This window comes from Crocuta crocuta, unplaced genomic scaffold (genome assembly GCF_008692635.1).
Source record: "Crocuta crocuta isolate KB4526 unplaced genomic scaffold, BGI_CrCroc_1.0 scaffold19, whole genome shotgun sequence".
Classification (NCBI taxonomy): Eukaryota; Metazoa; Chordata; class Mammalia; order Carnivora; family Hyaenidae; genus Crocuta; species Crocuta crocuta.
This window is the reverse complement of record NW_027551565.1, coordinates 3,843,932-3,868,316: the sequence shown is the minus strand read 5'-3', so window position 1 is coordinate 3,868,316 and position 24,385 is coordinate 3,843,932. Positions and strand designations below refer to the sequence as shown.

General features: G+C 40.5%; 1 protein-coding gene across 1 annotated transcript in view; it reads right to left on the bottom strand.

The window, feature by feature from the left end:
• Window positions 1-24,385, bottom strand: part of KCNAB1 (potassium voltage-gated channel subfamily A regulatory beta subunit 1) — a 269,277-nt gene that overhangs the window by 184,820 nt on the left and 60,072 nt on the right. The window lies entirely within an intron of this gene.

Sequence of the window (24,385 nt, the reverse complement as noted above, 5' to 3'; positions counted from 1 at the left end):
GTCTGTCGGATGAACAACCAAGAGGCCGGTGTGGCAGATGCAGAGTGAGTAGAGGTGGAAAGAATGATGAGAGCCAGGAATTATTGCGGAGCTGGGGATGTGAGATCACGTAAGGCTTCACTGGACCATTGTGAAGGCTTTGACTCTGAGTGAAGGGGGAGTCCCTGGAGGATTCTGCACAGAGCAGTGCAGCAGGAGAGAAAAAGAAGGATCAAGAATGGTTCTAAAGTTTTAGTTTTTATGATTGGAAGGATGGAAACAGGGAATTGAGATGCAGGATGCCTGAGGAAAGACAGTTTGGGTGAGAATAGGGGGAGATTTGGAATCTGGTTCTAGATATACAAAAATCTGAGGTCCAAGTAGAGAGGTCAAGTGGGCAGTTGTATATACAAATCTAGAGTGTGAGGGAAATTTTCAGGCTGGATCCAGTGATGTGACTATCTAATTACAAAATTTAGATTATGAGTAATATGGCAACCTACTATTCTCATTTAGCAATATATTATGAAAATTTTCTGATGTGGTTAAAGTTACATATATTTAAAATGAGTTCAGTCTAACACTTAAGAAGAGTCCTAGAAAACCACATTTGTTATCTTGTTTAACTCTCACACAAGCACCATGGTGTAGATATTTTGACGCTCACTTACAAATGAGGAAAATGAGGCTTGAATGGGGTACAATGACTTGCTCAAGGTCACCACCAGGGAGGTCATCACCAAATGGGAGGCTAGCATACAAATAGAGATTTTCTAGGGCTTTTTCTACCACACTAAAATTTGCTGCTAAGGTGACATTCCTATTTTCACTTTTCTCAAACTATGACAAATCTATAGAAAGTTTATTGCAGTTAAATATCTGTTAAGGATCTCAGGATGTTGGTCAAAAATAGAATCTATAATGACACACTACGTATTGCATAACATGGTGGTGTGCAGCTTTTATCTAATCTGATCATTTGCAGACGGCATAAATTCACATAATGATACACACACACCATGGTGATCATTTCCTCACTGTTACATAAGAAAATCTCTTACTGCTTTCCTGGCAACCTTTTGGATCCTGGTTGAAGGACACTGACCTTTCTGACCCAGAGGCAGTAAGAATCCACTGATCTGAGCTGGTGGGCTGAAAGGAAATCATTGTGTATTCACAGGGCTTCATTCTGAAATTTCTTAAAACACCAATGAATATGTGTTATGGGAGAGGATGGACAAGGTGTAAGGCCATCACAAATTCTCTTAGAGTCATGGAAGCTTGGCTTCTGGTGTCCCTTCCGAGCCACCCCCTGAGGCTCATGGTACCACAGGATGCCAAGAGGAAAAACTAGGCGACGTAAAAAGAAGTCATGAGCTCATACAAAAAGGCAGATGAGTGTCCACTGGCAGAATTTGTACTTTTCTGCCATGCAGGGGGTTGCATTCATTTTTCAACAGAATGACTCAAATGATCCAATTTAGGAAGAAGGCCTGCAGGTAAGATATACCACTCTTCAAGTAGGGCTTGGATAGTGCTTCTGCCTGTCACATTCACAGGAAATGAGCCCAAGATATGTTTATTTCAAAATAAACATTTTTTAAAAACCAAATCATGCAAGGCATTTTCTTTTTGAGTTACCCTAGGATATTCTGTCCCTAAAATACTATTTTATGCATAGCAATTACATACTTCTTAGTTGATAAACTTTATGAGTTCATAGTCTAAAACAACAGTGAAGTTCTTTTTCGAGGACTTTTTATCCACCAGACTACCAGGGAAGTGTTTTAAAAACAAACTCATTTCATCCTCTTTGAAACCATGTTTCACTGAGAGGGAACTGAGTCATTGTTTCTGAGGCCACACAGGTGGGAAGAGGGGGAGCTGGAAGCACAATTTAAGGGCAGCCCAGGCTCTTTCTTTAAAAAAAAAAAATGGGGGTGGGGGGGCGCCTGGGTGGCTTAGTCGGTTGAGCGTCCGACTTTCGCCTAGGTCATGATCTCGCGGTTCATGGGTTCGAGCCCCGCATCGGGCTCTGTGCTGACTGCCAGCTCAGAGCCTGGAGCCTATTTCAGAGTCTGTGTCTCCCTCTCTCTCTGCCCCTCCTCTGCTCATGCTGTCTCTCTCTCTCTCTCCTAGAAATAAATAAATTTTTTTTTTAAAAAATGGGGGTGGGAACATCTGGGTANTTCAGAGTCTGTGTCTCCCTCTCTCTCTGCCCCTCCTCTGCTCATGCTGTCTCTCTCTCTCCTAGAAATAAAAATTTTTTTTAAAAAATGGGGGTGGGAACACCTGGGTGGTACAGTCTGTTGAGTGTCCAACTTGATTTTGGCTTAGGTCATGATCTCACAGTTTGTGGGATCGAGCCCCATTCTTTCTCTCCTTCTCTCTCTGCCCTGGCATATGCCCCTGTCCCATTCACATGTGCACTCTCACTCTCTCCCAAAGTAAATAAACAAATATGAAAAAAATGAGGAAGAAAATGTTGAGGGAAACTGAGTGTGATCATTTCCACAGGTGTATGCAGTGTTTTCTAATTTTCTTAAAAACCTCTAGCATTTCCCAAGGGTCTTCCAAGGAAATTTCAGAGATCCCAGTTGCTGCAAATCAGGCGTAGTGTCTAGGAAGCAACATGAGGGAGGGGAGTGGAAAGATGTAGCAGGAGGCAAGAACACGGAGAGTGGGGCCTTGGCTGCCTCTGGGCTCCCCCTCTGGTCTCCCACTCTGGCTTCTCTGTTGTCCTTCTCTCAGCAGGAATTAGAACACAATTCCCTTTTTCCCTACCTCCTTTCTCATGGAAGAAATGGAACTTTTAAAACCCTAGACAGCTGTTGATGGAGGGACAAAAATGACCAACCAAAATCATGTCCTGACCTTATGGGGTTTTTTGTTTTCCCTTTCTTGTCATAATTGGTTTGATTTAAGTGAAGATATACTGTGGAATAATGAAGAAAAAAATCTCAAGCCTCATTTGGCCAAAAGTTCTTATCCTTTCAAATAAATCCACGTGGGACTTCTGGCGAAGATGTTTGGGTAGGAAGAGCCTAAGCTCACCTGTTCCCACAGATACAACTAGATGACACCCACATTGATGTAAATAACCCAGAAATGACCTGAAAACTGGCAGAATAGACTTCCCACAGCTAAAGGTAGAGATGAGGTCATGTCAAAGAGGGTAGGAAGGGTAGAGATGCAGTCAGGAGTTACATGGACCTGTGGGACTGTCTCCGGGAGGGAGGAACCCCATGAACTCAGAGAAGGAAGGGAAACAGACCCTCACACTAAAACCCCAGGCAAAGGGAACCTACACAGGGAAAATGACATTTGACGTTCAAAACCTAAGGGGCAGAATTTCTCCAATTCTTACAATCAGCAGGGCCTCACACCTGCAACTTTAAAATCGGCTGATTCAGCTCTGGGAAAGCTGAAGGCTAAGAGGAAACTGAGTCCCTCCCCTTAAAGAGACACCACAACAAACAGCCCCATGGAGATACAGCACAGAAGCAGTGGTTTGAAAACCACCTGGGATATATGGGAAGGAGGTTTATTTTATTGATCTCAGAGTGTATACTAGAGAGGCAGCGATCACTGGGAGACTTTTCCAGGAACAAAGGAATTGGTGGCCTCTATTTCCCTTCCCCACCCCTAGCCTAGACACATGGACACCTGTGGGAACCAGAGCAGGGCCAACACTCACCTAATTTGCTAATAGAGTGTCCTACCCCCATGTTCTCCGGTGGACATGCCCTCCGCCCCCCAGCTTGGTCTCCACTCCCACAGCAAACCTATGCAAACCTTGTTGACACGGCCACCCCACCCCCAAATTCTCCTGCAAGCCTGCCCCTTCTAGTACGCCTGTGGCTGGAGCCCATCCAAAGTGGTGCCAGGAGTCTGGCAGTATGCAAGCAGCACCAACAGGGACCAGCATCACTCCAAATTTACTTCTGCCCTGTGGAAAGGAAAAGATAACCACACACATTAGTCTCACTGCAGGCCACATCCACCAACAAAAGATTCTCAGGGGACAATACAGGGACAGCACGCTGTGGTCTAGTGCTACCACATCTTTGGAAAGCACTTGGTCTGAATCAACTCAAGCCCAAGGCAGCCCCAGACTGGCCCACTAACAACACAAGGATCAAACCTTGCCTGCCCACAACAAGCAAAGAAAGCCATTGTAGACAACTGGACCGAAGGCAAACATGACTCAGCCACAATAATAGTGTACATCCAGCACACATAGGAGACATCTGTGAAGCACCAGTTTCTGGTGAACAGGGACACTGCACTACAAGACCCTCTCTTTATAAGTCCAATACTTTCAAGAGCAGGAGACATAGCTGAATTTCCTAACACATAGCAACAGACAGAGAGTTAGGCAAAATGAGGAGACAGATGAATATGTCCTAAATGAAAGAACAGGACAAAAATCACATAAAGAAGAACTAAACAAAACAGGTAAACAATATACCTGACAAAGAACTTAAATGGTCAAAAAGATACTCCTTGGGCTTGAGAAAAGAGTGGAGGACATCACTGAGATGCTTAACAAAGAGAAAACAAAAAGAACCAATCAGAGATGAAGAACTCAACAACTGAAATTAAAAATACACTAGAGGGAATAAATAGTAGACTAGAGAGGAGGCAGAGGAATGGATCAGGGACCTAGAGGACAGAGTAATGGAAAGCAATCAAGCTGAACAGGAGAGAGAGATAAATAATACAGAATGAAAATAGACCTAGGGAACTCATAATAATATGCACATAATAGGGATCCCAGAAGGAGAAGAGACAGAAGAGGGGGCAGAATATTTAAAGAAATAATAGCTAACCACTTCCTGAACCTAGGGAATAGAATCCAGATCCATAAGGCATAGTGAGGCCCCCAACAAAATCAACCCAAGGAGGTCCACACCAAGGCACATAGTAATTAACATGGGAAGAAGTAGTGATAAAGAGAGAATCTTAAAAGCAACAAGAGATAATAAAACAGTTACATATAAGGGAGACCCCATAAGGCTATTGGCAGATTTTTCAGCAGAAACTCTGCAGGCCAGAAGGGAATGGCAAATATATTCAAAGTGCTGAATGGGAAAAACCTGTAACCCAGAGTACTTTATTCAGCAAGGCTATCATTAAGAATAGAAGAAGAGATAAAGAGTTTCCCAGACAAAAGTTAAAGAAATTCATGATTGCTAAACCAGCCCTACAGAAAATGTTAAAAGGCATTGTGAGTGGAACGGAAGTACCATAAGCAGGAGTAAGAAAAGTAGGAAGCACAAAAGCAGTATATCTATAAAATTCAGTCAAGGGATCCACAAAATAAAAGGATGTAAAGTATGACACCATATACCCAAAACACTGGAGATGAGGAGAGGAGTAAAGAATGAGTTCAAACTTAAGTGACCATCAAGTTAATATAGACTGCTATATGCAGATGTTATATACAAACCTAATGGCAACCCAAGTCAAAAACCAGTAATAGATATGCAAAAAATAAAGAGCAAGGAACCCAAATATATCACTAAACAAAGTCAGCAAACAAGGAACCCAAATATATCACTAAACAAAGTCAGCAAACAAGGAACCCAAATATATCACTAAACAAAGTCAGCAAACAATGAGAGAAGAAAACAAGAGAATAAAGGACAAGAGAACTACAAAAACAAATATAAAGTAACAGAATGGCAGTAAATACATACTTATCGATAATTACTTCAAATTAAATGAACTAAATGCTCCAATCAAAAGCCATAGGGTGATGGAATAAATAAAAAAGCAAGACTCATCTATATGCTGCCTACAAGGACTCATTTCAGATCTAGAGACACATATTAAAAGTGAAGGGATGGAAAAGTATTTATCATGCAAATAGAAGTGGAAAAAAAAAAAAAAGCCAGGGTAGCAATACTTACATTAGAAAAAAATTAGCTTTAAAACAAAGACTATAACAAGAGACAAAGTAAGACACTATATAACCATAAATGGAACATTCCAACAAGAAGCTATAACAATTATAAGTATTTATACACTCAGCATGGAAACACCCAAATACATAAAGCAGTTATTAACAAACATGAAGGAAATAATTGATAATAATACAATAACAGTAGGGGACATTAATACCTCACTTACATCAATGGACTGATCATCCAAACAGAAAATCAACAAGGAAACAGTGGCTTTGAATGATACATTGATCTAATAGATATAGTCAAAACATTTCATCTGGAAACAGCAAAATACACATTTTTTCAAGGATACAAGAAACATTGTCTAAAATAGATCACATGTTAAGCCAAAAACCAAACCTCAACAAATTCAGAAAGACTGAAGTCACACCATCTTTTCCAGCCATGATGCTATGAAACAGAAATCAACCACAAGAAAAAATCTGAAAGAACACAAATATATGGAGGTGAAATAACATGCTACTAAATAATGAATGGATCAACCAAGAAATCAAAGAGGAAATCAAAACATACATGGAAACAAATGAAAAGGAAAGCACAATAGTCCAAAATCTTTGGGATGCAGGAAAAGCTGTTTTAAGAGGGAAGTTTATAACAGTACAGGGTTATCTCAAGAAGTAAGAAAAATCTCAAACAACCTAACCTTACACATAAAGAATTTAGAACAAGAACAAACAAAACCTAAAACCAGCAGAAGAAAGTAAATAATAAAGATTAGAGCAAAAATAAATGATACAGAAACTAAAACAAAATAAAACAAAACAAAAAAAAAAACCCAAAGTAGAACAGATCAATGAAACCAGGAGCTGGTTCTTTGAATAGATCAACAAAATTGATTAGCCTTTAGTCAGACTCATAAAAAAAAGAGAGAGATAAAGAAGACTCAAACAAAATCAGGAAAAGGAGAAATAACAACTGATACCATAAAAATAAAAAGCATTATAAGAGAATATTACAAAAAAATCTGCCAATAAATTTAACAACCTAGAAGAAATGGATAAATTCCTAGAAATACAGAACATCCCAAAACTGAATCAGGAAGAAATAGAAAATTTGAACAGACTTATTACCAGCCAAGAAAATGAATCAGAAATCAAAAAACTCCTAGCAAGCCCAAAGTTCAGGACTAGACAGCTACATAGGTCAATTCTACCAAACATTTAAAGAGAAATTAATACTAATCCTTCTCAAACTATTGCAAAAGAAAAAAAATAGAAGACAAAGGAAATTTGCCAAAATTATTCTATGAGGCCAGCATTATCCTGATACCAAAACCAGATAAAGACCCTACAAGAAAAGAGAACTACAGGCCAATTTCTCTAATGAACATAGATGTGAACGTCCTCAACAAAATATCAGCAAACTGAATCCAACAATACATTAAGAGAATCATTCATTACGACCAAGTGACATTTACTCCTGGGATGCAAGGGTGGTTTAACATTTGCAAATCAATCAGTGTAATACATCATGTCAATAAGAGAAAAGACAAAAACTATATGATCATTTCAACAGATGAAGAAAAAGCATTTGACAAAGTACAGCATCCGTTTAGGATTTAAAAAAAAAAAACCTCTCAACAAAGTAGGTTTAGAGGGAACATTCCTCAAAATATTAAAGGCCATATATGAAAAATCCACAGGTAGCATTATATTTGATGTTGAAAAACTGAGAGCTTTTCCCTTAAGATCAGGAACAAGATAAGGATATCTACTCCCATCACTTTTATTCAAGATAATACGGGAAGTCCTAGCCATAGCAATATGACAAGAAATAAAAGGCATCCAAATTGGTAAGGAAGAAGTAAAGCTGCCACTATATGCAGATGACATGATACCATATATAGAAAATCATAAAGACTCCACTAAAAAACTGCTAGAACTGATAAATGAATTTAGTAAGGTCACAGGATACAAAACCAACATACAGAAATCCATTACATTCCTATCCACTAATAATGAAGTAGCAGAAAGAGAAATTAAGAAAACAATTCCATTTACAACTACACAAAAATAATACCTTGGAATAAACTTAACCAAGAAGGTGAAAGACCTGTACTCTGAAAACTGTAACCCACTGATGAAATAAATTGAAGATGACACAAATAAATGGAAAAATATTCCATGCTTATGGATTAGAAGAACAAATATTGTTAAAATGTCCATACTATCCAAAGTTATCTACAGATTTAATGCAATCCCTATCAAAATACCTGCAGCATTTTTCACAGAACTGAACAAATAATTCTAATATTTGTATGGAACCACAAAAGACCCCGAGTAGCCAAAGCAATCTTAAAAAGAACAAAACTGGAGGTATCACAATCCCAGATTTCAAGATCTACTACAGAATTGTGGTATACATATATATCATTGGAACAGAATAGAGATCCCAGAAATAAACCCACAATTGTATAGTCAATTAATCTTTGGCAAAGCAGGCAAGAATATGCTATGGGAAAAAGACAGTTTCTTTAACAAATGATGCTGGAAAAACTACTGGACAGCGACATGCAAAAGAATGAAAGTGGTCAACTTTCTTATATCACACACAACCATAAACTCAAATTGGTTTTAGGACCTAAATATGAGGCCTTAAATTATAAAAATCCTGGAAGAGAACATAGGCAGTTACTTCTCTGACACTGGTTGTACCAACATTTTTCTAGTATGTGTCTTGAGGCAAGGGAAACAAAAGCAAAATGAACTATTGAGACTACCTCAAAATAAAAAGCTTCTGCACAGCAAAGAAAATAATCAACAAAACTAAAAGACAACCAATGAATGGGAGAAAATATTTGCAAACGACATATCTGATAAAAGGTTAGTATCCAAATTACATAGTTTATAATAGAATTCATTCAACTCAACACCAAAAACCAAACAATCCAATGAAACAATGGGCATAAGATATGAACAGCCATTTCTCCAAAGAGTCTGTTCTCCATCAAGATGGCCAGCAGACACATAAAAAGATGCTCAACATCACTCATCATCAGGGAAATGCAAATCAAAACCACAAAGAGGTATCACTGTACACCTGTCAGAATGGCTAAAATCAACAACACGAGAAACAACAAGTGTTCGCGAGAATGTGGAGGAAAATAACCCTTGTGCAATGTTGGTGGGAATGTAAACTGGTGCAAGTACTATGGGAAACAGTATGAGTTTCCTCAAAAAATTACAAATAGAATTACCATATGATCCAGTAACTCCACTACTAGGTATTTACCCAAGGAACATGAAAACACTAAGTTGAAAAGACACATGCACCCCTAGGTTTATTGCAGCATTATTTACAACAAATTATGGAAGAAACCCACATGTCTATCAGTAGATGAATGGATTAAAAAGAGGTAGTATATATATACAATGGAATACTGTTCAGTCATAAAAAAAAAAAGAATAAAATTTTGCCATTTGCAACAACATGGATGGACCTAGAGGGTATAATGCTAAGTGAAATAAGTCAGAGAAAGACACATACCATATGATTTCATTCCTATGTGGAATTTAAGAAACAAAATAAATGAACAAATTGGGCAAACTGAAAAACACACTTTTTTTTTTATTTCTAGGAGAGCGAGAGAGACAGCGTGAGCAGGGGAGGGTCAGAGAGAGAGGGAGTCACAGACTGAAACAGGCTCCAAGCTCTGAGCTGGCAGTCAGCACAGAGCCCGACGCGGGGCTCGAACCCACGAACCGCGAGATCATGACCTAAGCGAAAGTCGGACGCTTAACCGACTAAGTCACCCAGGCGCCCCTGAAAAACACACTCTTAACTATAGAGAACAAATTGATGGCTACCAGAGGGGAGGTTGGTGGAGGGATATATGAAATAGATGAAGTGGATCAAGAGTACACTTATCATGATGAGCACAAGTAATATATATAATTGTTGAGTCACTTTATTATAGACCTGAGAATAGTATAAAACTGGTTTTCTATACTGGGATTAAAATAAAATAAAATTTTAAAAAATGTTAAGAACCAATTTCACAAATCATTGGTGTCCTTTGTTAAAAAAATTATTATGAGGATAACAAACATCAAACAAGTAGAGATTATTTGGCAAGTTAAAGAAAAATAATACAATAAACCCATTTGCAGGGCGATTCATGGTGGCTCAAAGGATGAAAAGTTTTATTATTCTAAGCCTTTGCTGTCTAATATGATGGCTACTAGCCACGTGTGTCTATTGTTCACTTGAAATGTAGCTAGTGCAACTGAGAAAGTTAATATTACTTAATTTTAATTAAATATAAAAAGTAGTACTCAATTTAGCTATCTTAAGTATGTCTGGAACAACTTGGAAATGTGAATGAACTTTTTCAAATGTAAATTTTTGAAAGTTAAATACAGATTAAGGATTTCTGATTACAAATTTAACATCCAAATTAATGGTTTTATTTTGTTTTTAGTAGTCTCCATGTCCAGGGTGGGGCTTGGAACTCACAACCCTGAGATTGAGACTCACATGCTCTACTGACTGAGCCCGCCAAGTGCCCCCAATTTGAGTGTTTTAAATTAAAAATACCTACCAGAGGGGTCTGGGTGGCTCAGTTGGTTAAGCGTCCAACTTTGGCTCAGGTCATGATCTCATGGTCTGTGGGTTTGAGCCCCTCATCAGGCTCTGTGCTGACAGCTCAGAGCCTCAAGCCTGTTTGTGATTCTGTGTTTCCCTCTCTCTGCTCTTCCCCTGCTCATGCTCAGTCTCTCTCAAAATTAAATAAAATGTTAAAAAAAAAATTTTAAATACCCACCAGATTTTAAAGATTTTGAAGATTTTGAAGTTAGTATGAAAAAATAATGTAAATGTCTCATTTTTATATTCGTAGTCATTTTTAATTTCATATAATTTCATATAAAACTTATAATAATTTTATATTCATTATATATCAAAATGGTAGTATTATAGATACAGTAGATAAGATATATTAAAATGAATATCACCTACTACTTTTTACATTTTTTAAATGTGGCTCCTAGAAACTTTTAAATTACAAATGTAGTTTCATTATATTTCTCTTGGAGAGTGCTGGTCTAAAACTTGTTAAATAAAATGTATCAAATGGTATTGTGAGCATCCAATTGGTTTTGGTGACTTTTAATAAGTTGTATAAATGAGAAAATAGTAAAAATCTTGTACCACACACCACACAGTCACTAGATTTGTGAAACATTACACTGTCATACAGAAAGCAAGAAATGGAATTCTTAAGTGTCTAATAAAAACAATTAATAGTTCTCCCTAATAGCACAAATATTATGGTTTTCTTTTCTACCTGTACCTCCCTTCCAAGTTCTTAATGCAGAATGAGACTCTTCTCCAACCAGCCAAAGGATTCACTGTGGCAACTTTCAGCATTTTTATTAAGAGGCAACATGCATCGATTCAAGCCTGGTAACAGAATCCAGAGTTTTCAGAACAAGGGTGTGGGAGAGAGACAGACAGACAGGGAGGTGTGAGTATATGCTCATGAAACATTCCTATTTCATGACTTTGGCCACTGAGACTGTTTCTTCCACATCACCATCTCGAATAAAACACCCACCGCACCACAACACACTGGAGGCATTGTGCCTGCTGAGTGGGCAGTTATAGGAACTCCCGGTCTCTAACTTGAGAAGACAAAGCCAAGGGGACAGAGGCCTTCTTCCCCAGAGCAACTTCTGAAGCCATAGTCCCTCTCCTCTAACCTACTCTGGTCTCTTTAGGTTGCATCCTTGTTGGAAAATCCAGAGAAAAGTTGCTCTTTGAGCTCTCCTTTAAACTGCTAAGAGACATTTCTGCAGAAACTTGTGCAGCTAGTAAGGGAAATTTACTTAGAAACCTAATGTGTACTTTGTGGGGCCAGTGGAGATCAATCCCCAAGTTAATTGCAGATTTGGCTTGTACTGCATTTCGTTGTATTGTTTTCATGGAAGCTCCGAGAAAGGGAGCTCTGAGAGTTGTTTGAGTTCTAAGCTTGGAAAACAGGAGCCTCTTGGGTTTACAAAAGGCAGTGAGTGCCATCTGATAGAATGCAACAAGAACACAGCATTACTTCTCAGGATATTCCTTCCATAGATGCACAGCCTGAATCTCATCATGAAGAAACATTAGACAAACCCAAACTGAGAACATTCTACAAAATATCTGGCCTTTATATTTCAAGTGTCAAATTCATGATAGTCAAAGAAAGGCCGAGAAGACTGTTCCATGGGAAAAAGACTAAAAAGGCCTGACAACTAAATGTATCCTGTGATTCTCAGCTGGAGCCTTTCATTTCAAAGTCGTCATTGGGACAACTGAAGTTTAAATGAGTTCTGAGGATTCAAGTTTAGTTATATATTCTTGGGAATTCCTTGAATCCAATGATTGTATTTTAGTTGTGTAGGAAAAACATCCTTGTTTGTAAGAAATACATGTCACAGTGTTCTAGGGTGATGAGACATCAGGTTGGCAGCTTGTCCTAAATGATTCAGGAAAAAAAAATTATTGTATTCCTTTCAACTCTAAGTTTGAGACTGTTTAAGAATTGTAATTTAAGGGGCNAGAATTGTAATTTAAATTTACTTTTACAATCAATAGCAATCCTTTAGTATTAATCATATACATTGTTGCTATAAATATATTGTTCAATTCAGTAATCCATGTGGCATTATAAAGCATTTTATTGGATCACCTGACAAATGATGATAGTACAAACTGTCACTGGGGTTTTGTGAATATTCATATGGGCATGTAGCATATTGTTTCCCCTTTTTAAGAAAGAAATGAATGCATTTTGATAAAGTCTATTGTTAAATAGAAAAAAAAAAAAGGCAGTGAGTGAAAATCAGGAAGCTTGGGTTTAATTAGTGCCTGATTGCTGGTGTCACCTAGGCTCTCTGTGACTCTACTGTCCAATCAGCAATTTGGGCAGATGACCCTGCCTAAAGCCAAGGGAATATCAACAACTTCAAATGAGCTCTCGAAGAAATTATCATCTTTGAAAAATGAAGGCAGAATTTATTTTCTGTAGTCACCAACTTCCCCTTACCTGATGCACTGTGGAAATTGGTTTTGCCGTGTGAAAAGTGTTCATGCTCACTTGCACCCCCTCTATAAGTGATATATTAAGATGGGTTTCCAGGTTTTTCTTCAGTGATTTCTAACTTGGGGTCACAATTTCTGCAGTATGAAATTCCAAGCAGTTTAGAATAATAAAATAGCAATACCTGAGGTTCTGAAGGTTCAAATTCAAATCCCCCCCATGTGACTGCAGGTAAATATAAAAAATCAAGTACACTGTACGGAATACTCCTAAGTTACATTTTGATCTTGGAGACAAATTTACTCCTTGACAAAATTAGCAATTAAATTAGAAGTTTTTGAGTCTTAGAGTACATTTCTTTAAATGCTTTTTTTTTTTGAGAGAGAGAGAGAGAGGGAGGGACAGAGAGAGAAAGACAGAGAATCCCAAACAGGCTCTGTCTGCTCTGTAAACACAGAGCCTGAAGTGAGGCTTGAGCTCCCAAGTTGTGAGATGCCTTGAGCCGAAACCAAGAGTCAGACCCTTAACCTTAACCTTTTTGGTTCAGGCCATCTCAGAGGACTTTTGAGGGCCTCTGCATTAATGCTTATGAGACTGAGTTAGAATCTAAGGATGTGTGTCTCATTTCAATGCTGGCAACTAGTACAAATTAGTAGACTCTTTGGTCATGCATTCTGTTGAAAATAATTAGATATTTCCAATCTGCATTTGTTTCTTTAAAAATGATGGCACAAGTGTGAATATACTCTTTAAAACCACAAACAAATTGCACTGCAGAATCTGTTTATATGACATGTTATTAATCTCTTAGAGTGAAACATGAGTTGCTGTAACTCAGGTCTAGCAAACACTGAAATCTCAATCAACTTCATCTCAAATGCAATATCCCAAGGCAGCCAATTAGGAGTGCCTTCAGACTTCCTCTCATCTGACACTATAACTGAGTAATATCTGGTCTCGTAGTCTAGATTCTTGAATGGAAATCTTTTATTTGGATATTGTAGTGTGAACCACTTTCTTAAAGTTGCAGGTTTCCCTGGTTAGAAATCTGAACACAAGCATATTGAGTCAAAGTAGATATATCACAGGTTGTAATGCCTTAGTTTCTCTGGAACTAAATAGGGATGCATACTGAGCTGAATATTCAATCTTCAGTTGAATGTACTCTAAATGCCTGGCTGGGACTGGTCTTTTTTGGAGATGGGTGGGAGGATGTGCTGAATCAGGATTGGCGAGGTTATCTCAATTCTCCATGGGAGACATAAACGGAGAAGTAACTTTTGGCCAAGTTGGGACACAGGAATAATGAACCACTTGTCCTTGGGGCTTTGTGCTAATGCTCCTCAAATTTCCTCACCTGCCTTCCTAACTGAACCTTTAGGAAAGGTAGTTGATATTTTTAACCCACTGTGCTGGGCCAGGTGATTTGAAGCCTAAAGGTTTTTAAAGATGCTATTGTAAGACCTCCTTGGTAGGCAGCCTCTAGCATCTCCCAGAGATCCCTGCTTCCCCGTGTTCATACCCCTGTGTAATCCCCTCCCCCTGATTGTAGGCTGGACCCAGAGACTGGTTGCTAACAAACAGAATACAGTGAAGTGATGGCTTCATTCTACCCTCTCTTGCTCACTCACTCTGATGGAAGCCAGCCTCCATGTTGTGAGCTGCTCCATAGACAGGCCCTTGTGGCAAGAAAATGAAGGAGATCTCTGGCCAACAGCCAGCAAGCAGCCGTCAAATGTTCAAGCCTGCTGAGAATAACATGAGTGAGTCTGGAAGTGGATCTTCCTCCAGCTGAGCCTCAAGATGATTGATGCCCAGACCTACACCTTGACTGCATCAGCTCCTAAGATGCCCTGAGCCAGAGGACCCACCTAAGCCATACCTGGATTCTTAGTCCCCAGAAACTGTGAGATAATGTGGTTTGGGGGTATCTGGGTGGCTCAGGCACTTAAGCGTCTGACTCCTCATTTCGGCTCAAGTCATGATCTCATGGTTTGTGGGATCAAGCCCAGTGATGGGCTCTGCACTGACAGCGTGGAGCCTGCTTAGGATTCCCTCTCTCCCTCTCTCTGTTCGTCTCCTACTCATGTTCTCTCTCTCTCAAAAGAAATATTTAGAAAATTATATGATTTTAAGCCACTAAATTTTAGAGTAGTTTGTTACACAGCAATAGACAACTAATACAACCTCTAACACTAATAATAATGTATTCACTTGACTGTGAGCATCCTGAGGCTAGGGTCTGGGTCTCATTTGTCCTTGCCTGACTGGAACCTAGCACACTGCCTGGCACGTAGCAGCAGCTCAGGAGACATTTGAGGAAGGAAAAAGGAAGAGAAGGAGAAAAGGACAGAGACATGGGGAGAGGATGGGGAAAAACATAAGTGTCCATGAAAGACTGTAAGCTCAAGCTGGCAGAAAGCTGAGAATTAACAGATGACCACCTGAAGAATAGTCACTCCCTTGATAGATTTTACCTCCACTTCTAACGAATTTTCTATCCGGTGAACAACTTCACAATTGCTTGTAGCAGAGTTCTCCCCATGGCTATGCACTGGAGTCATCCGAGGAGGTGTTGTCACCCGTGGGAGTGCAGAATGCCAGGTCCACTCTCTTAGTGCTCAGGCACCCCCACTGCCTACCACTGGTACCCAGCCACAGCAGCACGAAGGCAGCCCACAGCCAGGCTTGGTAACACGCAGCCAATCCCACTGCCACAGTCCTAGTGTGTCCCTGAGGCAGACGCTTCCCAGAGAACAGGGAAGACAGCAGAAAGGGGCCAGCTGGATTTTAATGGAGCCGCAGCCTTTCCCTGCCCAGTACCGGCCAAAGCCTTTCTTCTGTGTGTGTGAGTTGTTTCCTTTTCAGGCTGCTCACCCGGGGCCCGGGCAGCGAGGAGCATCAAGGGAACATGGAACAGATGTGTTGAATGTGACCCCGAGGTCAGAGGACCAAGGTATGGAATGGATAGGACGGGGAGACTTGGTAAAGAGAAGACAGTTGGCAACGGAGGTGGTTGGCCCAGGGTTTAGTGTGGTTCCTGCCACTAAAGTATTAGATACAGTAGAAAGGACCTATGTGGGGTGAGGACTTGCGGTGAATTCTGAGCTTTCAACTGGGTGAACCGTGTGTCGACATGATATAATGACATATTCACTGAAGCGTCTTTCCCTTACATTTCCTGTACCTCAACCTTCCCGCTCCCCGCCTCTACTCCCATGATCATCTCGTTTTATTTTTTTAATGTTTTTTTTTTTTTTTTGAGAAAGAAAGAGAGAGAACGTGCATGAGTGGGGGAGGGGCAGAGAGGGCGGGAGTCACAGAACCTGAAGCAGGCTCCAGGCTCAGAGCTGTCAGCACAGAGTCCGACGAGGAGCCTGAACCCACAAACCGCAAGATCATGACCTGAGCCAAAGTTGGAAGCTTAACCGACTGAGCCACCCAGGTGCCCCATGACCATCTCATTTGAGAAGCTGGAGCTACGGTATTCACTGTGACAGTGACACCACGGAATGCAGAAGTTCACCTCCAGAGAAGAGGGGAGGCTCTGGGCACAAATAAAGCTTTGGAAGAATCTGTGATTAGGCACAGCCCCTATCCTCCCAGCGTGTGCACAACACTGTCTGAAGAGGGACGGAAGAGAACCAGACATCGATGTGGGTCCCTGAGAGGAGCTCCCAGGAGAAGTGTTATTGGCAGATACTCAGAGACGTCAGGGCGACAGTGAGTCTGAGGGCACAAGTGTGGCCCAGGAGACAGCAACGCATCCCCAGGGCCCTGGGCCTTCCTGTGGACTTGAGCTGGAAGGGCTGGTAAGAAGCCAGGGCAGATAAGCCTGAACCACCGCCCCCCTCCCAACCCCCCCGCAAAGCTCCCCGGAGGATGGAGACTCCAGCCCCAACCCGTGCCCTCCCTGACACTGTGCTAGTCCCCCAGAACAGAGGCACAATCCAGAGGAAAAGCAGCAAGAGACCCTAACTGGCCTGTGATGCTTCATATACACACTGGGGTGGGGGACAAGATCAATAGAATGAAGCACAGTTCCAGAAAGGTCAAGAATGTCACAAATCTCACACAGCTTAGTCGGCAGGGTAACGTCTGCCCACCTTAGAGCTTGCCATTCATTGGGAGGGCAGATTAGAGAATTTGTGGAATGACGGGAGCTTCCAGTCATAATCCACTACCCCAGGCCCCCCACGCTCGAACAGGCCAGAGATTTTCTGCAGGAGTCCAGGAGTTTGTACTACCAGTTAAACCCTAAATGAGGACGAACAAGGAAAAGGAAACCAGGGAGGGCAGTGAACAACAGGATAGCAAGTGCTGAATTAGAGATAAAGTGGAATTTAATGAACTGACGTCAGGTGGATGCTGGGAGATGGTGGACTGAGCCCAGCACAGCACACAGCACAACGGAAAGCCTGCAACTGTCCACGCACTCCTCATCCTCAGAATCCCACGTACTCCCGTGACGTCGCGCTTTCCTTTATTACCACAGAGCTGTCTGCTTAGCCCTGACTCTTCTGTACCAGAGGCTTCTGTTTGCTCTCGTCGCTCACCTTTCCCCAGCTCACACAGCACAAGGCAGCTCAGTGTTGCCAACTAGGAGAGTAACAATAGCATTGTTGTGTCTGCTCCGAGACTCTTGAGCAACTGCAAAGATTATTTCTTACGAGAGCTTCCAGAGTAGTTCAGGTATTCATTTGCTTTCCATACTAGATGATTAAAAAATTAAGGTGCCCTCCTCCCCAACCATGTATTCGTGTGTGCAATTCCGTTCCTTCCCCGGATGCCTTCTCTGGCACCTCATGCATATCACTCACAGAACCTTTAACACCCAGTGTTCCAACTGAGGAGTCCCTGCTCTCTTCCCCTCTCCAGGGTGGGGGGAAGGCAGAGGCAGCCCCTGTCAGCACCTCCCCAGGACCTCCCCCAGGGCCAGGGACACAGCAGGGGTGAGGAATTCTCTAATTCAGCCAGGTCTTACTGAATACTTAAGCAGAAATTTGGACCAGGGTTTCTGACACCACACACATATTTTCCAGGGAATTTCGGTGAATCAAAAACATGTCTCTTCATGGGCTTATGTCTTAACTTCTGAAATACTTTATTTTTATTCCTTGCTCATCCCCAGGAGGCAATGGCTATGAAGTAATTTAGAATTCCAGTTTTCTTTACTCAACCTCCCAGGAAAATGCTCTATAAACAAAAATCTAAATGTATTAAGAACACTCCTTTCCCAAGAAGAATTTTTCCCCATGAAGAAAGCCATCGTTCTTAACTGATCTGTTTGATGAATTCACCTTTTTATCTCTTTATTTAAAGTTCAAAACAAACAAACTTGCATTTCTGTGTGCTCAGCACCAAACCAAAGTTTAATTATCCTGACAGGCTCACTGTCTGCTAAGGTTTTTCAGAATGAAGTGATGGCAGGTACAGGTAACAATAACATCAATATAACAAGATAAGCACCCAAATGTTGGCACATGTAAAACAGAACATTTAGCTCTACATTTTGAAAAGAGTTTGAAAAAGAGAAACAAAATCCCAAGTGATTACTGTCTTACGTTCAGAAACTAGTTATCTAACTGCAGTAGGGCTTAGCCTATGTGGGAATAATAGGAAGACCAAGAAATTATAGAGAAGAGGAAAGAACTCAGTAGGAACTTAAAAAGAAAGAAAAGCAACAGCTGGAAAATGTGAAATAGACCTAGTGGGGTAGAAGGTCACCAACAATTCTCTCAATGCCACTGATGGTCTTTTCCTCTTTAGAAAGTACCTGGGACACAAACAACTGAAACAGGGAATGTTGCTATGACTTCATGTGGGACCTGAATGGGACTGCTCTTGGGTGGGTGGTCTATACAGTGCTGGACCAGAGGCAGAAAAGGTAGTTTCGGTGGCAGTCCCACCAATGACTGGAACATGACATGAATGTACTGCTTCAAGATTTCTCCGCATTTTGTTTTTCTCCCACTTGCCCCAGATAATCTCACAGGGACAAATTAGTGCCTCTAGAACTGATTGCCATTTCCATTAGTCAATGTAGTGTAATGAAGTGTTTAAAAGTTCAGGAGCTATATACCCAAGTACAACATACTTACCCTTCCTGTGCCTCAGTTTCCTCATCTGTGAGATGGGGAAAAGAGCAGCTACCTCATGGGGTCATTGGGTCGTTGTGAGTAGATGTGAAGTGCTCAGAACAATGGCTGACGTACAGAGTACTCAGTGCAGTCATCATCACCACCATCCTAACTATACTGCCATCAATACTACCATCATTATTATCCTGGTTACCATACTGAGCAAAGGGAGGGGCTGCAAACTCAAATGCTGCCTCCTTGGGGCCAGATAGGTAACAAAAATGAGAAAAGCAGCCAGGTATACAATAGGAAGTAAAGGAGACTGTGCCTATTTACAGAACACATGCTTGTCTAATATACGTAGTACAATATTTAAAATCCCTATGCTTGCCAAAATCAAAAAGATCTTAAGTCCAGATGTTAGTGTAATGACCTCTGGTATGATATAATCAACAATACCCTCAATGACATCTTTATGGTATAAAAACAGAGAGGGAGGCAAACCATAAGAGTCTTTTAAATACAGAGAACAAACTGAGGGTTGCTGAAGAGGTATTGGGTAGAGCGATGGGCTAAATGGGTGATGGGCATTAAGAGGGACATTTGTTGGGATGAGCACTGGGTATTGCATGTAAGTGATGAATCACTAAATTCTACTCCTGAAACCATTATTACACTATGTTAACTAACTTGGATTTAAATGAGTTTAAAAAAAACAAACAAACACATCCTTAGAGTAAAGAGCAGGATAAATTCCTTATATGGTTTCTCCTAATGTGCAGAGTATAGGCTGATATCATCACCTAATGAACATCATTCTGCTTTGGTCCAGAGGAGAGTTTTGGAAGGCCCAGGGGAATAGAAGAACTCTCCATAAATACTAATTTTTAAGCTGAACTTTTGAAATGGAGAGACGTACCAAAGATGAATACCATAAAAGGAAGCTCCTTTACTTTCACTCAGTGGAGGCCCCAATTTAATTACGTGCCTCATAGAGAATCACATCCATTCCAATGGATTCAATAACAATATTGAATTTATGTTGATGATGTCCAAAATTCTTTCTTCAGATCTGAGCACTGTTTTGAGCTTCAGACACAAGCATATCATTTTGTTATAGTTCCACATGTCATACACAGATTTCTCGACGTTACATGACAATGCAACCCTTAATTGGTTTTTCCCCAAAATCTGTTCATCGCCTCAGTAAATGATAACCATCATCCTCCCAATTACTCAGGCCAGAAAGCAGTGGAGACTATCTCATGCCCAATTTGCCAGCAAAAACTGTCATGCCGTCTCCAACCTAAGTCTCAGTTCTAACAACTGCCCTGGCTCTCTGCTGCCATCACCCTAATCTAATCACCAGTGTCTCTTGCCTGGACTACCGCAATAGTCCCTCATCAGGTCTGCTCCACGCCATTTTCCCAAGCCAAAGTCTTTCTCCACTCATGACTTTTGCATATGCTGCTTCCACTTTCTGGATACTCTTCCCTCCCACTCGTGACTATCTCATTTTTAGACCTCAGCTTAAATGTCACAGCTTCAAAAAGCCCACCCTGAGCACCCTGTCTTAAAATAAGTCTCCTCTTGTGATTTTTGTTTTTTTTAGCTCTGCCCCTTTGTGGTTTTTTCCTGCTACAGCTCTTACCACTCCCTACATTCTTTTATTAATGTATTTGTTTTTGCTTCCTTGTACCTTGAGAACAGGACCCCTGTGTACCCTATTTTGTCTCCCCACTGTCTAGAACAATGTCTGGCTCTTTGCTAGACAGATAGATCGTCCTTATATATTTCCTGAATTTAAAAAATGACAAATGGACCAAAATGCTCCTGATTCCTCTCTTTCTGGTTTCATTGATTCTGTCCTATTGGATCCATACTGCACACATTGAGAATTTCCCCTGGAAATCTCACAGAAGCACTAAGTTAGTTTAAGGCGTATGAAGATACAGGAATTGTGAAACAATTTACAGGTCATAACTTTGAAGAACTAGAAATTCATGTCTGAAAGAAAAATATCACTCAGAAATGATAGACAAGCTTTCTCAATTAGTTGTTACCTGAATCTGAAAAAACTCGAAGGCTTGAAATTTCTAGATTCCTTAAGTGCCATTTTGACGAATCTTTTCACGGAGGCAATAAAATCCTATAATGAACCCATTTCTGTATATAATGTGCTAACTGTGGATCAGTTTCTTATATGAAACCAAACAAGCCCCATTCTATTGATTCTTGAGCTCTTTCCAATGAATCAGGTTCTCATCGTTGACAAACCCATGGAAGACAGAGACATCTCAAAGTCTTAGGGAGAATGCAAAGGACTGGAACCCAGAAAAAGGACCTTCACCTCCAACAGCAAGCAGCCCACCTGTGAGGGTGGATTCCCAGGGGTTGAATTTCCTCTGAGCTTCTCTACTACCAGTCCAAAAATAATGAAATGTAGACCTTAAACTGTAGTTGTTTTCAGGTGTCGGCTCTAAGAGCTCTTTGCTAATAACTATTCCAGAGCATACAATTAACTCTAGGAACACGGAAAACATATGTATCAGACTGTAGCAGATGCAAACAGTCGCTATTATTTCAGGAAGGGTGAGCATTTCTGTTATTCGTTTAACTGAAGCTTGGACTCCCCCATTTGTTCCTAAAGAACGATGAGATGGATGCAAAAATCAGGCTTAGCAAAACTGGATTTGTTTTAATTCAGTTAGCTCTGTGGTGCAATGCTGCCCAGGAGGGCAGCACCAGACAGCTTCGTCGACTTATTTTCCTCTCCTTACTTTCTCTGTCTTTTCTCTTTTCTCACCTCTCTCATGCACAGGCTAAAGTTGGTGATTATTCTTCTGTTTCTAGTTCAAAATAGAGATGGTAAAGAATATTCCAACACTGAGTTTCCCAGTTGGGAAAGAGTCCTTGCCTCAAGTTCTCCCCAAGTGCCCCCAACAGCCACATCCCCACTGTTATGCTACCCTTCTATCTGTCCCCACCATCTAGCAACTGGGTGGTTAAAAACCCTGCTGCAGCAACTAGGGCCCATGTAGCAAGCCTGCTTCTATTAGAGTTTGTTCCAGCAAAATGTAATAACACAAATAGCTTCTCACATTTCTATTACCTTGGGCCCAGGGATCTTAGATGGAACATTCTCAAACTAAGATATTTTTGTTTTGTAGCCCATAATGTGTTCACAAATCCATAAGTCTATTTTTTTTCCAGAAGTCTGTTTTAAATCCAAGTTTCATAATCTCAAATTCCAGAGCTCTTGAGTGTCTGTGAACTTGAATTTCTCATGTTAGCAAAGATAGGGTATTTCTTTATTCTCCATTGTGTAATAAACTGAGAGAATTAGGGAACATAATTAAAAAAAAGTAGCCAAATTAAAACAGACCTTTAAAACTGGTACATTTATTTTTAAAACCTCATTCTACTTTTTTCTCCCCAAAACAAACATTATTAATGGAGTAATTCGTTTTTCCCCTTTGTCACTGGGAAAGGAGAATTATAGTGTCTTCTGAATCTCATCCACCGCCTGCTGAGCAAAGCATGCAATTAAAGTACAAATAAATAAAACAAATTATGCTATTTGTTTATTCTTCTCATTCTGGAAAAGATTTTAGACAGCTTATTGTTTATTATAGGGGAGAATGCCTAGAAACAATGTGATTTTAGTTGGTTTCGCCTGTTTAGAATGTGAGCTCTAGGGGGAAGGGCCATACTTCTGGGGGTCCTATGTGGGTGCCCAAAAGGTCAGTAATCCATTTCATCATGGAGGATAAAGAGTAATTGGGTATGATTAGCAAAATACATTGGAAGAAGCAAAAGTTCATACCAAGGAAATCTTTTGGTTTAACATTCAGTAGTTGTGTGAGAGTCTAAACTTTATTCATCCTTTAATGACCCATGGCACCCTTATCCTCCATTAATGGGCACTGTATGTTTCTGTTTCTTTCTTGAACAGGTATTAGGTATATTGTGTTGGATTCAGATGTGATTGCCCCGTTGACTCAATGGGATATGGGACACTCTTCCAGTGAAAGGCGAGGCCTTTGAAGAAATAGAGGCATTATTATCAATCATCACAGAAAGAGGCCAGCTTTAGAACTTGGATGGCTAACCTTGGATAGGAGAGGGCAGGAAAGCCTCTGTTTTTGGACCTCACCCTCTGGGTCTAGAATTAGCAATAAGTAGAGGGCTGGACCTGGACATAAGGCAGGATGGGCTCTCAGAGGACAATTTTACAACCTGATTCTAGTTAATTGTATGCGATTCTCTCAGTTTATTTCTTATTTATTTATTTATTTATTTTTATCTCTTAGCTAGTGTTTCACAATGTACAGCTTTTGATCAGACCAGAATCATCCTAGGTGTACTAAAACAGAATCTTTGGGATTAGAACCTTGTTATCAGATTAAATGGACCCTCCAATTTGAGATTTACTGCCCTGGTCTTTAGTAAGGAATAGTTTAAATATTCCCATCTTTTCAGCTATGACTGTGAGCAGATCGTAGGTATACGTGTGGTAAGAATGTTAAGAAGGAGCACCCAACACCTATGACCTGTGGGCAAAGGGTGAGTGGTCAATGGAAGCTAGTGGTAGTTTCCAGAAGGAGAAAGTAGCTCTTGGCATGGAAGGAGAGAACCAGAGCAAGTAAGAATCTGGGCTGGGAAGTGGAGAAGTCCTTTTCCACAAGGTAAATTGCCCTCTCTTTCCAACCTTAGAGGACAGAGTTTGATTTTATTAGGGGAAATAGTCCTTTCCTTTTCAATCTTATATTATATGTGGTTCACATAAATGACTCCTTTAAAAAGTTAACCAGAGAGAACTCAAGAGGCTGTGATACAGATTTTTCTAATAAAAAGCAGCTTTGGGTGGGTGTCTCTGGCCAAGACAAGCTCCACTTCAAGTATCAAAAGAAGAAAAGGGGCTGTGTTCCAAAGAAAAGGTTTCTTCAGGCTGTTCTAGAAGAGGACTCTGAATGCCTACCTGATGGATTCAAGACCCTGAGGTGCTAGCAAATGATGGAGAAGGAAAGTGATCACATAGTATCTCAGCCAGGGCATTAACTGTTAAAAACATTTAAAGAAAGCTGAACACGTCAGAGCAGATCTTCACTCTCCAGCAAGAAGAGGCAGGATACATTTTTCCACTTACAAGTTCTTTGTTTTCTTTGACTTCCTAGTATTTCTTGATCTATATGTTTAGGTACATTAGCCATTATGGTGTCACTGTAAAAAACTAGCCTTTTTGTATAGTCACTGGGGTTTGTTCCCTGGGCTTATTCAATTCTCCAGTCCTAAAGATGTTGCTGTCTACACCACAGTGCTTTTGAGAACATCAG